This window comes from Salmo trutta, chromosome 15 (assembly GCF_901001165.1).
Source record: "Salmo trutta chromosome 15, fSalTru1.1, whole genome shotgun sequence".
Classification (NCBI taxonomy): domain Eukaryota; kingdom Metazoa; phylum Chordata; class Actinopteri; order Salmoniformes; family Salmonidae; genus Salmo; species Salmo trutta.
The window spans coordinates 34,008,833-34,023,102 of record NC_042971.1 but is presented as its reverse complement, the minus strand read 5'-3'; the positions used below and the strand labels follow the sequence as shown (position 1 = coordinate 34,023,102).

The 14,270-nt window shown below is 42.2% G+C and overlaps 1 protein-coding gene across 1 annotated transcript in view; it reads right to left on the bottom strand.

The window, feature by feature from the left end:
* Positions 1 to 14,270, bottom strand: part of LOC115148863 (transmembrane protein 211) — a 203,255-nt gene that overhangs the window by 187,837 nt on the left and 1,148 nt on the right. The gene's annotated exons all lie outside the window — the stretch shown is intronic.

Genomic DNA, 14,270 nt, shown 5'->3' with positions numbered 1-14,270 from the left:
GGGGTCGCCTCGTGCACGCGCCTCAGTCTCATTGTCCTTTGATAGACCACTTACCAAAGGCGCTAATGTTTTTCAGCCAGGGGCTGCAAAGACGTCATTCAACTTTTTCCCGGGTTCTGAGAGCCTATGGGAGCCGTAGGAAGTGTCACGTTACAGCAAAGATCCTAAGTTTTCAATAAAAAGAGTCAAGAAGCCCAAGGAATGGTCAGAGAGGGCACTTCCTGTACAGAATCTTCTCAGGTTTTTGCCTGCCATATGAGTTCTGTTATACTCACAGACACCATTCAAACAGTTTTAGAAACTTTAGGGTGTTTTCTATCCAAAGCCAATAATTATATGCATATTCTAGTTTCTGGGCAGTAGTAATAACCAGATTAAATCGGGTACGTTTTTTTATCCGGCCGTGCAAATACTGCCCCCTACCCTCAACAGGTTAACCTCTCTGGCGCATGTGGGACGAACTCGTCCCACCTACGTAACAGCCACTGAAATCCAGTGGCGCGATTTTTGAATCGTTAGAAATACTATTACTTCAATTTCTCAAACATATGACTATTTTACAGCTATTTAAAGACAAGAATCTCGTTAATCTAACCCCACTGTCCGATTTCAAAAAGGCTTTACAACGAAAGCAAAACATTAGATTATGTCAGCAGAGTGCCCAGCCAGAAAAAATCAGACACCCATTTTTCAAGCTAGCATATCATGTCACATAAACCCAAACCACAGCTAAATGCAGCACTAACCTTTTATGATCTTCATCAGATGACACACCTAGGACATTGTGTTATACAATACATGCATGTCTGTTCAATCAAGTTCATATTTATATCAAAAAACAGCTTTTTACATTAGCATGTGACGTTCAGAAAAAGCATAACCCCCGCAAACTTCCGGGGAATTTACTAACAGTTTGCTAAATTACTCACGATAAACGTTCACAAAAAGCATAACAATTATTTTAAGAATTATAGATACATTACTCCTCTATGCACTCGATATGTCCGATTTTAAAATAGCTTTTCGGATGAAGCACATTTTGCAATAATCTAAGTACATAGCCCGGCATCACAGGGCTAGCTATTTAGATACCCACCCAGGTCAGCCTCCACCAAAATCACATTTCCTATAAGAAAAATGTTCTTACCTTGCTTGTTCTTCGTCAGAATACACTGCCAGGACTTCTACTTCAATAACAAATGTTGGTTTGGTCCCAAATAATCCATCGTTATATCCAAACAGCGACGTTTTGTTCGTGAGTTCTAGACACTATCAGAATGCTTCATCACGGTGTCGCGCATGGCGCATTGGCGTGACAAAAATGTCTAAATATTCCATTACCGTACTTCGAAGCATGTCAACCGCTGTTTAAAACCAATTTTTATGCCATTTATCTCGTAGATAAGTGATAATATTCCGACCGGGAATATGCATTGAGCCTAAACAGCCGAATAAAATTTCTCCTCAGGAGCGAATCGTGCACGCGCCTCATTCAAAGGTCGTCTGAGCAGCCACTTACAAAAGGTGATAATGTGTTTCAGCCTGAGGCTCCCTCGTAATCCTTCAGGTTTTTCGCGGGTTCTGAGAGCCTATTGGAGCCCTGGGAATTGTCACGTTACAGCTAAGATCCTTACTTTTCAATAAAAAGATGCAAGACGCACGACTCCTTGTCAGACAGGGTACTTCCTGCTTGAAACCTTGTCATGTTTTTGCCTGCCATAGGAGTTCTGTTATACTCACAGACACCATTCAAACAGTTTTAGAAAATTCAGAGTGTTTTCTATCCAAACCTGAACAATAATATGCATATTCTAGCTTCTGAGTTGGTGTAGGAGGCAGTTAAAAATGGGCACATATTTTTTCCAAAATTCTCAATACTGCCCCCTATCCCAAACAGGTTAAAAGGGTCAGATGTATACAGTAGCATGTCATCCGCATAGATTGACACTTTATGCTCTTAGCCCCCTCTTCGAATACCTTTGATAGTAGTGTTATTACGTATTGCTAAAGGCTCGATTACAATGGCAAACAGTTGAGGGGAAAGAGGACCACCCTGTCTTGTCCCACGTTGAAGTTGGAGATAGGACGAAAGGTTAATATTTGTGTGCACTGCAGCCATAGGGGAGGAGTAAAGGACTTTGATCCAGCACATCAAATTGGGACCGAATCCAAATAGTTTGAGAGTATGAAAAAGATAATCCCGCTCCACCCGATCAAACTCCTTCTCAGCATCAAGTGATAACAATATCTCTGGAGTGTCAGATGAAGAGGGATAATAAAATATATTATAAAGAAGTCTTAAAAATAATAATTTTTTTATTAAACCAGTTGGATCTGTAGAGATAATGGAGGGAAGGACTGACTCCAAACAGCAGGCATCGCTCAAGAGTCTTTTTTTTCGGAATAAGTGAAATACATGCCTGTCTCATTGTTGCGGGTAAAGAGTTGGAGGAGAATGATTCCTCAAATACAGAAAGCAAGAGAGGAGAACATTTATCTGAGAATTATTTTAAGCTTTCAATCTTGAAATCCATTGGGTTAAGGTGATTTACCACACTGCATAGATTTAATTGCCAACACTCTCTCTTCCACAGAGCACTGTTCTTCTAATTCAGCATCTATCTCAGGTTCAACTGTAGAAATATATAAGTTCTCAAAGAAGGTGTCGAGTAAGGTAGCATTACCAGTGGATTACGAAGTGTATAATTGTGAGTAAAAGTTATGAAAGCATGAATTGATCTCTAAATGATCAATACATTTGTTTCCCAGCTCGTCAGTTATCTCAGCTTTGGTTTGATTTGCGGTTCTCCGACACAGCTGGTGTGCTAGCATTTTTACTGATTCTCTTCATGTTCATCATTTTGTAAACAAGATTTGCTCATTTGATTTTCAGCTTGTCAAATTGAAATAGAGCAAACTCTGTCTGAAGTGTCAAACTTTGTTTTATTAAATCTGAGGATGAAGAGTGTGAATATGCCATATCCAAATCCAAGATTTTATTTTTAAGTTCCCCTAGACATTGAATATTTCACTTAATCTTGCACTGTACAAAATCATTTGGCCCCTTAAATAAGCCTTCATTGATTCCCATACTGTTATAGGAGACATTCCAGGAGTTTGATTAAGCTTGAGAAATAGCTCAATTTGAGATTATATAAAAGCAACAAAGGGTTCTTCAGATAGCAGTAGTGAGTTAAGTCGCCAAGGGCGATAATTAGGCTGTGTATTTGGTATAAGTAGTTTCATAATAAGGGAAGAATGATCTGAAATGACTAGAGCTTGGTAATCACACTCCGTGATAAGTGGCAGAAATCTATTGTCTAGGAAAAATGTGTCTATACGTGAGAAGGTCTAATGAACTGGCAAGAAAATCTAATATGGAATTAGCTGAATTGCAGATACCGTTTTTGATGAAGATGATACCCATACGAGAGCTACGATCCAGATTGGGCGACAATACACAATTCATATCACCACCTAGTATTAAGTGGTGTGTGTCCATATTTGGTAATCGAGAAAATACATTTGTGAAGAATGAACTGTTATCCCAATTTGGTGCATAAATGTTAGCTAAGATAACATGTGTTTTATACAGTACAGTCTTCCTACTACAATAATGAAATGGCCTGCTGAGTCTTGTCCCATCACGCCCTAGCGACTCCTGTGGCGGGTCGGGCGCATGCACGCTGACATGGTCGCCAGTTGTACAGTGTTTCCTCCAACACATTGGTGCGGCTGGCTTCCGGGTTAAGCAAGCAGTGTGTCAAGAAGCAGGGTTGTAACTCGGATGACACATGATCCTCAAGCTTCGCCTCTTCTGAGTCCGTACAGGAGTTGCAGTGATGGGACATGACTGTAACTACCAATTCGATATCACAAAATTGAAAAAATACAATATAAATGAATACGTCTGGTATGAAAAAGAAAACCCACCTTTGTCACCTAATAGAACAAGGTAACCGCTAATCCCCATGCAAAGATATACACACACGATGTGTTTGTAGTGGGGAACACTAAACCTAACGAGTAGAGAGCCGTGCTGAAATAGTGAAGGATTTAAAACAAGTTGCGCAAAACAAATAAGGAATACTTATTTTCCCTGAATATGGCTACCATCGAGAAATGAAAATGAGCAGCTTCATGGTAATAAAATAAAACATAAAACAAAAGGAGAATTGACTCACCAGAACTAAGGCCCTAACGTTACCTAATAATAACATCAACCAATGGTACGACTAACGTTACCTAATAATAACAATTTCAACTGATGCCACTGGCAATGTTATACAGTATCTACAAAAGAGAGAGTCTGCAGACACATTTGTCCATTAAGCTATTCGCCAAATAGGTGAACATTCAGCCATTTGCTTCGTCCGACCTCGGTAGAATGTTCGCCTTTACGAAGGCCATCACCTTATGGGGGTCTTGGAATTCCTTCTCTGTGCCGTTCCATATGGAGACGGAAAGGAAAAGTCTCACCATACCGAACGTCAGTCCGTCCACGGAGCAGACTCTTGACATCATTGAAAGCGGCACGGTCACGAGCAACACTGAGGGCATAGTCTGTGAAGATAGAGATGGACGTTCCATTGCATCGAAGTGGGTCAAATTCTCTGGCATGCCGAAGAACATCAATACAATCCTGATAGTAGTGTAGTTTAGCCACAATGATGCAAAGTTTTCCACCAGGCTTTCTTATTTGAGAGCCCCAATGTGAGCGGTCTAAAAGGATGTCTTTATCCATTTTGAGGGCTTCCTTCAATAACTTTGAGACCGATGAAGTACAACTTGAGCCTGGGTCCTATTGGATCTTTGCATATGATGTAAATGTATGTATTGTTCCTTAAGGCTAGTCACATCAGTTTTGAGCTCCTTAACCTCGGTTTGTAGCATAGTCATGTCGTCTGAGTAAGTTGACAAGCCTTTTTCCATGTTGGAGATGGTTTTCTTTACTGTATCCAGTTCAGTATGAACCATTGCTGTATGCTTTGCGAGTTCATTCTTCACTGCTTGTAACTATGACTTAATAAAATTGAAGTCCTCACTAAGCGCCTCGAGTTTCGAATTGAGTATAGATGAACTGTCCGCTCTGAGGGCAGCAAGAATCTTGGCCTTCAAATCCTTGGTGTTCCTTTTTTCGCCGAGCCGAAGGGAGGAGCCGCTGCTCCCACTTGTTAAAAAACTCAAGCTCCTCTTCTTTGGCCTAGTATTTTCTCTTTTGTCAGTGACTCCGGTAAACTTAAACCTTTGCAGGTTATGTGCCATTTACGGATTAAAACAAAAGTTGAACAAAGTAAAGCAAGTCATTGAAAGGTTGCGTTTCCTAGTTCTTTTTGGGTCAAAGAACTAGGAAATTGCATTTACTAAATAAATGCAATTTCAGCAGGAGCTCAGAAAAACATGACCTACCCAATGGCTTGCTCACTAGCACCCCCCTTAACCAAATGTATTTTTAAAATGGATGAGTTTATTGGTGTTAAAATACACCAGTTATGCTATTTTGGACCACCAGGCTGCTGACGTCACGCAGCCTGTAGTTTTTGTGTTTATACTTTTTCATAATGACAACGACAAGTTAGATGTCGGACAAAAATGTAATGTTCATGATGTCACTGCGACAACTGCCTACAGACATGTCAATAGACGTAGTATAAACCAGCCTTTAGTCTAGAAATATTTGGCTGTTTAGTACACTACCATACTCACTGTTTAGCACATGGCCTCACATGTGAATCCTTAAAGAGATGGTTGGGGCCAAGGCTTTTTGTACTGTTTGTACTGTAGCTATGGGTTGGGATTATGGTTCATTGTTTAGCTAGATAGCTAGCTACATGTCTAAACAAAAGACTCCACTTCGCAAGAGAATGATTACATGATCCATCAACTTAGCAAGGTGTGTCTGGTGGTGATTACAGCCATCAATTGAATTTCATGAACATGTGTACATGTCTAGATAATAGTGACCCATCCACTTAGCTAGATGTATTTATTTCCCAGAGTTTTTCCTTATTGTAAAGAGATGGGTGGGGCTAAGGCTTAAGAGGGTGTGAACGATGCTGAATGAGTGTAGACAAAGAAGAGCTCTCCAGTAGGTGTACCAAAACATTCAAGGGCCATTTTCTCAAAAGGGGGGTTTCAAGTTTATCAACTTTCAAAGCAGAATTACTTTCCCATTGTTCCTCAACTGTAGTGTATGATATACCATTTTCTAGCTCCGAGTCTCTACTTTTATCCAATGTAAAAAACACAATTTCAGATTTTGCGACATAAGACTGAATCGAGCCGGTTGTATATGTGTATTTAAAGGGGAGGCCAATGTGTGTTTTTGTGCTCTGATGGACAGGTGTGGGCATATTGTGATGTTTATTGGGCGTGGTGGCCGTGTTATTTTTGTGTTGTTTCTGTTTGTTTTGTGTTTATAAATAAAACAACTTAAAAGAAAAACAAAAAAACGATAAAGCAACACCTCACAGCACAAAGCCTTTCCCCTATTTGACCTAGAATTCTGTATGCACTGATATGTAGGCTGTGTGAAATTTAAAATGTATGTAGTTCTAACCTTCAGCTGTTTTTGTCTATTCATGTTCGGTATCATGTTTCGGTTTCATGTTTTGTGTGGACCCCAGGAAGAGTAGTTGCTGCTATCACAACAGCTAATGGGGATCCTAATAACATACCAAATACTCCCTGTCTTTCTCCACCTCCCTCTCATCAAACTCACTTCCTTCTTTCCTCTCTTTCTCGCTCATCCAAATTCACTTTCTCCCTCCTCTCTTCCCCTCCATCCCTCCCTTCCAAATGAATTTCCCCCACTCATCCATGTTACCCTCCTCCTCTCTCTAGCCCCTGGGTCCTGTCTCTGCTCCCGACTAGCATTCCCTGGAGCCCTAATTACCATATAAGCGTTGACATCGACAGCCACTATCAATCACATCACTATGTCGCTTCTGATCACAGTTATGCTTTAGTGTGTGTGTGTGTGTGTGTTTTACTATACTTGTGAGTACCAAAAGTCCTTATAAGAATAGTAAACCAACTAAAATTCTGAGAAGTCAGGACATTTTGCCGGTCCTCACTGTGAAAGACAGAGAGATAGAAATAGAATCAGGTCAGGAGAATCCACCCAGATAAATCTCTCTGCCGTTTTTTGTGACGGGGCAGTCTGCTTTTGTCTCTCACCGTTGCTCCACAACAAGGCAGCCCTGTCCCCATGGGCCACAGAGATATGAGACACTTACATTAGGCCACATAACATAATCTATAGTAGAAATACACATGCCTGGATGAATAGCTTTCAGCATAGCGCAGAGCAAGCTATCCCATTAGCCATGAATCTGAGGCCTACTCCTACTGAAAGGGTGGAAGAGAGGTGGAGACACTAAACAGATATATCTGTGAGCGCTGACAGTACATCTACAGAGAGGAAAACCTGCACCAGAGAGGGACAGACACAGTGACTGCCTTCGATTTGCAGAGACTGCAACTCTTCATTGTGAAAGTGCATGGACGTAACTGGTGTATATCTTGGGGGGATGACATGGAATCCTTTGACTCGCGTGTCATTGTAATATGTGGGCCCTTCTGGGACCTTGGCTTGGCCCAACCTGCAAGCCGCCAGCCACCACATTTCTAATCTCCTCTCATCTCATTATTTCTCTCTCAAAACGGGGAGATACAGAGTAGAGACCAACACACACACACACACCTCCTCCATCAATTTATTACCCAGCAGCAGCCGGGCTCCCCGTTTTGTTGGGCGGGCAGAGGGCCCTTAACAGGTTCAAGTGGAGCACATCATTGCCACCTCCTCCGATAGACAGTACCAGTCAAAATTTGACACACTTACTCATTCCAGGGTTTATCTTTATTTTTACTATTTTCTACGTTGTAGAATAATAGTGAAGACATCAAAACTATGAAACAACACATATGGAATCATGTAGTAACCAAAAAAAGTTTAACAAATCAAAATATATTTGAGATTCTTCAAAGTAGCCACCCTTTGCCTTGATGACAGCTTTGCACACAAACTTTTGACTGGTACTGTTGGTGCAGAGAAGAAATAAATGGCAATTGCCTGGACTGGCTACCACCATCTAAAAGTTCAGTCAGTTCTATTTGAAGAGCACACCACTTCCACTGAGAGACAGTTCTGTTACTATGAAGTCTGAATGTCAATTGAATTTTGAAGCTTTGGGGGGTTTATGTACTGTTATAAGGAAGGAAGTGTTTTTTACAGACTCAGATTAAGTATTTAAAAGAAGGTGTCTGAAAGGACAATGTGTGACTCATTGTTTTGGCAGCGATGTATGGGAGTCTGAGGAAAGGATTATGTTCTGCATTGATTTGATTGCTAGACAACCGGTTCCTCCAAACCCCGAGACTCTCAAGCTTGTCAACCGACCCATTTTCTGAAGAGACAAACAAAAGATGAGGACGGACTTCTACATTTTCCAATCAATGATTCTGGAGGCTGGTCATGACTCATCTACATCGCAACCATGACAATCTTTGTAGATGTACACAAACACACACCCACACCATTCACACAGCAGTTGGATATGTCAAGACAGAGCTGTTATCCAGCGTGCTGCATGGCCAGGTTAATCCAGCCGTGCCAGTGTTTACAGCTGTGTGTGTTGAACCCAGACAATACCAGCCCTCAGCTGCTGGAAGCTCACTAAGCTGTTAACTCTCAATTCTTCTGGCAGGCGAGGCGAGCACCACCACCTCCTCCTCCTTCACCTAGCAGCAGGTCACAGTACAAGTCTCTGGATAACACCTCCTCCAACCTGGCAACCGCTAACACCTGGACTGACTGTACGTACTAATCTGGCAACCACTGGCTGCAGCCTGAGGACACGCAGGCAGGGCTCAGGCAGCTCTGAGGGACGATAACAAAAACAGAACCCAGTCAGTCTTATGATAAAGAGAAATAACCTGAGAGAATTAGAAGATTGATTCAGACGATCCCTTCTGTTACTTTGCATACGGTAAAACCATAGCAAACAATTCTGTTAATGAACTGTATTATATTGACTGCTCACATCACTGTGGTAGTGTATAATTATTGAATAATTTCATTGTATCAAGTCTGTGTTCTATTCTAAGAGATCAGTTCTTACATCTGCAAATGTGTTTTTAACCCGTATTTAAAGTCATTCCTCCCTAGCAGCAGAGCTGCCACATTAGCAGACACTATCAGGCCTGCCAGTCAGGGCTGCAGCCTAGCCCATCTCTGGGATGGCTCCTCAGTGCCAAGGCTTGGATGGTAGAGCAGATGAACCAGGGCTTTCAAACATGAAGGAAGAACAGAAATTCACCATGCTAACCAGAGCACATCTAGACCAGGCAGAGGGAGTTGTAGAGAGCCGCAGACCTCCTTCTCCTTCGTCGTTCAGTCCCCTCTACTGGGCTATGATGGAGCTCTTAGCACACGCGCCCACACACACACACACACTGCTGGACTCCACAGACCCCATGGCTTTCTGAGATAGGGGGGCCTTACTGTAGTCCTTTTTTTGTCAGAGGGAAACAGGTTGTGATTGTGGGTGGTAGTGTGTGTGTCTGTGTTTGGGGGAGGGGGGGGCAGTTTGTGTGTGTGTGTGTACTTGCACAAGGTACAATGCCTTCGGAAAGTATTCAGACCTCTTGACTTTTTCCACATTTTGCTATGTTACAGCCTTATTCTAAAATTGATTAAGTTGTTTTTTCCCTCTCATCAATTTACACACAATACCCCATAATGACAAAGCAAAAACAGTTTTTTACACATTTTTGCAACAGCAATATCACATTTATGTAAGAATCCAGACCCTTTACTCAGTACTTTGTTGAAGCGCCTTTGTCAGCGAATACAGACTCAAGTCTTCTTGGGTATGTCGCTACAAGCTTGGCACACCTGTATTTGGGGAGTTTCTCCCATTCTGCTCTGCAGATCCTCTCAAGCTATGTCAGGTTGGATGGGAAGCATTGCTGCACAGCTATTTTCAGGTCTCTCCAGAGATGTTCAATCGGGTTCAAGTCCAGGCTCTGGCTGGACCACTCAAGGACATTCCAAAGCCACTCCTGCGTTGTCTTGGCTGTGGGCTTAGGGTCATTGTCCTGTTGGAAGGTGAACCTTGGCTCCAGTCTGAGGTCCTGAGCGCTCTGGGGCAGGTTTTCATTAAGGATCTGTACTTTTCTCTGTTCATCTTTCCCTCAACGCTGACTAGTCTCCCAGTCTTTGCAGCTGAAAAACATCCCCACAGCATGATGCTGCCACCAACATGCTTCACCGTAGGGATGGTACCAGGTTTCCTCCAGACGTGACGCTTGTCATTCAGGCCAAAGATTTCAATCTTGGTTTCATCAGACCAGAGAATCTTGTTTCTCATGGTCTAAGAGTCTTTAGGTGCCTTTTGGCAAACTCCAAGCAAGCTGTCATGTGCCTTTTACTGAGGTGTGGCTTCTGTCTGGCCACTCTATCATAAAGGCCTGATTAGTGGAGTGCTGCAGAGATGGTTGTCCTTCTGGAAGGTTCTCCCATCTCCACAGAGAAACTCTGGAGCTCTGTCAGTGACCATCTGGTTTTTGGTCACCTCCCTGACCAAGGCCCTTCTACCCCGACTGCTCAGCTTGGCCAGGCGGCCAGCTCTAGGAAGAGTCTTGGTGGTTCCAAACTTCTTCCATTTAAGAATGATGGAGGCCACTTGATACCCTTCCCTAGATCTGTGCCTCGACACAATCCTGTCTCATAGTTCTATGGACAATTCCTTCGACCTCATGGCTTAGTGTTTGCTCTGACATACACTGTCAACTGTGGGACCTTGTATAGACAAGTGTGTGCCTTTCCAAATCTTGTGCAATCAATTGAATTTACCACAGGTAGACTCCAATCAAGTTGTAGAAACATCTCAAGGATGATCAATGGAAACAGGATGCACCTGAGCTCAATTTGGAGTCTCATAACAGTGTCTGAATACTTACGTAAATAAGGTGCGTTTTTTATTTGTAATACATTTGCAAAAATGTTTAAAAATCTGTCTTCGCTTTGTCATTGTGGGGTAGTGTTTAGATTGCTGAGAATTTGTATTTATTTAATCCATTTTAGAATAACGCTGTAACGCAACAAAATGGAGAAAGCTAAGCGGTCTCAATACTTTCCAAAGGCACTGTCTGTGCTTACATACTAGTCCCGTGTGGCTCAGTTGGTAGAGCATGGTGTTTGCAACACCAGGGTTGTGGGTTCGATTCCAACAGGGGACCAGTATGGAAAAAAATGTATGAAATGTATGCATTCACTACTGTAAGTCGCTCTGGATAAGAGCGTCTGCTAAATGACTAAAATGTAAATGTACATGCATACGTACAGTATGTGAATGTATATGTGTGTGAGAGAGAGGTAGAGTTTTATTTTATGGAGTACAAGAGCATCAGCGGAATAATCTTTACACCAATGAGGGGTGTCTGCTTGGCGGGGGTGAAGCAGTGGTGGGCCGTAACTTGTGCCTTACAAAACGTTACTGGCCATTTCACCTTTATTAATGGCCATGGGGGTGTGATGCTGGGATGCTGTGATGCATGGGCCATCTTGATCACAGATGCATCTATGTACAAGAAGTACTTCACTCAGTCAGAAACTCCCTGGGTATTACTGCCTGGCCGAAAGACAGAACAGGTAAGACTCCTCAGAAATGACTAAAAATAACGATCAAATAAAATATTATTTGTCACATGCTTCATTAACAACAGGTGTAAACTAAACAGTGAAATGCTTAATTACAGGTCTTTCTCCAACAATGTTAAAGATTAAAAAAAAGATACAAATAATTTAATAAATACACAGTGAATAATGAATAACAATAAGGAGTAAAAATAACTTGGCTCTATACAGGGAGTACCAGTAAGAGTCGATGTGCAGTGCTACGAGGTAATTGAGGTATCCATGTACATAAAGTAGGGGTAAAGTGGCTAGGCAACAGGATAGATATGACAGTAGCAGTGGTGTATGTGGTGAGTGTGAAAGTGTGTGTGTGTGTGTGTGTGGCGTCAGTACGCATGCGTGTGTTGGGGTGTAAGTATGTGTGAGTACAGTCCAATGTGTGTACATAGAGTCAATGCAAAAAAGTCTGTGTGTGTGTTGGGCTGTGTATGTACACTACAAGTATGTGCACACCCCTTCAAATTAGTGGATTCGGCTATTCCAGCCTCATCCGTTGCGGACTGTCGTATATGCCCTGCTAGAGCTGAAATTTGACGAACTGACTTGTTGGAAAGGTGACATCCTATGACGGTGCCATGTTGAAAGTCACTGAGCTCTTCAGTACAGGCCATTCTACTGCCAATGTTTGTCTCTGGAGATTGCATGGCTGTGTGCTCGATTTTATACAACTGTCAGCAACAGGTGTGGCCGAAATAGCCAAATCCACTAATTTGAAGGGGTGTCCACATACACTATATATACAAAAGTATTTCCCTTTCAAATGTTAATTTCTCCTCCTCATACATAATCATAACTCCTGAGGTAGCTGGTGGGCTATTGCAGCTAGGGTTTTTTACAGCATTGTAGGGGGTCCAACTGGCCTGCTCTCCCTAATCTAGAATTTAGAGAAGCGATTGAAGCAATGGATTGCTCTAAAGGAATGCTGGAGCGATGCAACTGGACTCCTGGGGGGGACGCATGCTTCTGGCTGCCCCAGTCCCAGAGTTGCAAATGAGATAACTTACAGAATCACTAATTCATTTTGGCGGGGACTTAGCCAGCCTCAGTGAAATCTCTTGTTGATTCCATTTGACACAAGGTTCCATAGCTGTACCCCAGTCTTTTCTTAGTACATGTCCTTGTTCTGCATTGAATGGACTTTAAAATGTTGAATCATAATGCTTTTTCTGATAGATTTTTGGTGTTTACAGACTGAAGGTAAATGCTTGTTGAAGCGTTTTCAAAAGTGCATATCTGTTAATAAATTAAAATTGGCATAACAAGAGGAGCGAGGGCCTCTATCTCCCTCACAGTTTGTGCCCCATTAATGACAGTAGGAGCTCCCGAGTGGCGCAGCTGTCTAAGGCACTGCATCTCAGTGCTAGAGGCATCACTACAGACCCTGGTTCGAATCCAGGCTGTATTATAACCGGCTGTGATCAGGAGTCTCATAGGGCGGCGCACAATTGGCCCAGCATTGTCTCGGTTAGGGTTTGGCCGTCATTGTAAATAAGAATTTGTTCTTAATCTTAACTGACTTGACTGGTTAAATAAAAGGTAAAAAATAAAATAAATAACAATGCTTTGACCAATCAAAGCATTCATATTCTGAATAGGGAATTGTATCCAGTAATGAAGCCTGCAGTGTCTGGGTCTACGGCATGGCAGTAGTTCTGTGACCATTTATCCTACGAGATAAAGAAAAAAACCCACTGACTGTAGGTGGAAGAATGTGTGATGTGAGAGCACAATAATCCCTACAATAATGTATTCTCACTCAACAGCCATGCTAACCCTTGCCCAGTCCCCCTTAGCTCCAACAAACAACTTACCTCATAATAGTGATAAGTAACATAAGAAATGTCAAGGTCCTTATTGCCACTATTATGGTTCATCACTAACGTAGCTCCCCCTCCCTGAGTGTACTGAACTACCTCTGTTTAGTAAAATAGTACCTAATAATGGCATAATAGAAACCCAGATATCTTCCAGATATGATGCCAAACACATGCCCACATTAACCCCTCTGGGTCTGGGTAAACACTGATGGCACAAGACCCCTCTCCATCCGTCCACCAGAAAGCTTGTTGCTGTGGAAGGTTAATGGGTTACTTCAGGATTTTGGCAATGAGGCATTTTATCATCCCATAGTCAGATGAACTCGAGGATACCACAAGAGTCCAATATGAAGGAAGTTAAGGGGTAGTTTTGCGAGCCAATACTAACTAGCATTAGCACAATGACTGGAAGTCTATGGGTATTTGCTAGCATAGACTAGCAGTCATTGCACTAACGCTAGTTAGCAACTTACTTCAAACCGCACACAGACATAAAAATGGTATCCACGAGTTCATCTGACTCTGGGGAAGTAGATAAGAGGCCTCATTGCCAAAATCCCTAAGCATCCCTTTAAATCACAACCTCGGCTTTGTCAACAGTTCTCACCTGAGTTCATCCTGACATAACTAACTCAATAACACCGGTTGACTTCATCAGCTTTAAACAACACTTAATGACTTTAGTTCAATCTTATTGATTGTGCATGCTGCCATGTCCATCATCCACAACACTAATGTCACTCACTACA